Raw genomic sequence first — 2,500 nt, forward strand, 5'->3', positions numbered from 1 at the left:
CATTTGAAACTATTCCAGTGCCGTCTCTATATCTCTTGATTTTTCGCGTTCCTCCATTGCATTAAGCCTTTATTTTAATGGAATGCAAAACAGTTGTTTATCTTGTGTTAAGGAAAACTGCCATCGCTATGCAGTATTATTGATGTTATTGTTGTTTTTGTTATTATGTTGATAATAATGATCATCGTTATTATTATTATTATTATTATTATTATTATTATTATTATTATTATTATTATTATTGTTATTATTATTATCATTTTATCATCATTATTATCATTATCATCATGATGATGATGGTGATGGTGATGATATTATTGTTATTATCATCATCATCATCATCATTTTTATTTTATTTTTATTTTTATTGTTATTGTCATTATCATTATTATTGTTATTATTATTATTATTATTATTATTATTATTATTATTATTATTATTATTATAGTTATTGTTATTGTTATTGTTATTGTTGTTATTATTGTTGTTGTTGTTGTTGTATATTATTATTATTATTATTATTATTATTATTATTATTATTATTATTATTATTGCGCGGGCACGCGCACACAAACAAACAAACAAACAAACAAACAAACAAACAATCAATTGTATGTGTACGTGTATCTGTACCTATTTAACCGACCTAGCATATTGGTGCTCATGCAATGCTTGTTTAATTTTTTCTCTACTCCACCGGCTCTCCGCCTCCTGACCCCTATACCCCCATCTCCACACGCCCTCCCCTTACCTCGGCCCCCCTACCTCCGCCCCACCAGGGTCCCGCATCCCCCCACCCGCCCATCTCGTCCCCGCCGGCAGAAGATCCCCCATCCTTTCCATACGCATCATTTTGTTGGTCGACACCGGGGTTTGAACTATGCCTTTAACACGTGGAGGATCAAGAGCGAGGAATGTGTTAAGATTTTGTTGCTTTGTAAGTGTGTGAGCGTACGCCTATTTGCCAAAGTCTGCACATGCATCGCAGAATAACATTACGGGTTTTCCAGCATTGCCATTTTCAGTACATACCGACCTCGTAAGAGAACCTGCATTCGAATAAATCCTGCTACTTATATGGCTAACTGGCACCTGCTGCTGGGCATTGTTTTATAGTGACTGGCCTCCCCAAGGGTCGTGGGTGGGGTGGAGAGGTGGGGTAGGCAAGTCGAGCTGCGCTATCATGCCCCACAACACCTTCTTATAGGATCACCGAGCCCGCCGGGAGGTGATACTAATGCGGTCCGTCGCCGCCTCGGTCTGCTTATCCGTGAGAGTGACACTGATATACGAATTTTGCCAAGAATGACTGTAAAAAGTGTTTGGAAAAGTGATCTAGCCAAATGATAATATTGTCTTTGAGGCTAGTTTAGAAGGCATGGATAAAAAGACCCACGGTAGTTTGCGCACACGGGTTTCACTTGAGTCAGTGGTCTGGGAGTCGACTGGGATTCCATATCGCTTTTTCTGAAAGGGAGCATACTCTGACAAGTTTTCACATGCCATTTGTTAGAGCATTTAATGGATAAATACAGAATCGAGTGTCATTATTTTTTTTCTCTCTTGCTACAGGGCATTGGGAAGCTGGTTTGTATAACGCATACGAATTGCTTTAGCGTTTTGTGAAAGAGGAATTGTACTGCCACTTGGCGTTGCCGTATTCTAGAAGTTTCGGGATCAGCGGGTTTAGTAAATAGTGTGAACAGGAATAATGTCACGACGTTTTCATTTTTTCCTCTTGGTATAACGGCCAGTACGCAATGGAGACATACTTCTTTACCTTTGCTTAATAGTCGTCACACAAGACAATCTTTCTACTAGTCTGGTAAAGTAGATATACATTTTAGGTTTATTTACTTTTTTACCCAATTTTTGCAGCTTGAAACCTGAAACTGTTTCGCAAAAGGTGTATTGTTAGCCGTGCAGTGTGACGCATGGGATGGTTGTGACGTTAGTTAGTTCTTCGATACTGGCAACAAGTATCTTATATATATATATATATATATATATATATATATATATATATATATATATATATATATATATATATATATATATATTAAAAATTTATATATATATATATATATATATATATATATATATATATTAATGTATATATATATATATATATATATATACTATGTATATATATATTATATATATATTTTTTATATATATATATTCAGGTAGAAAGTGGAGAGAGATAGGTCTAAACCACAAATTTGTACCTGCTAGGATGGGACCACAGTTATGGAAGGGATAGTTTGTAATAAAGGAGCTATATGGGGGGGGGGATCGAAAAATTACAGTTGTATTTTTTATTGGGACTGCGTATTGTCAGATGGACGGGCGCATATCTGCGGTGTATTGTTGTGGTGTGTTCAGTTGATAAACGAGCTGGGGAGATTCCCCCAAACTCTTCTTTTACCATAATATTAGTACGGAACAACGGGGCTCTGCGGACACGGCAACAGGTGGTGGCTGTACGGGGCAAGCAGTG

Source organism: Penaeus monodon, chromosome 8 (genome assembly GCF_015228065.2).
Source record: "Penaeus monodon isolate SGIC_2016 chromosome 8, NSTDA_Pmon_1, whole genome shotgun sequence".
In the NCBI taxonomy this organism is placed as follows: Eukaryota; Metazoa; Arthropoda; class Malacostraca; order Decapoda; family Penaeidae; genus Penaeus; species Penaeus monodon.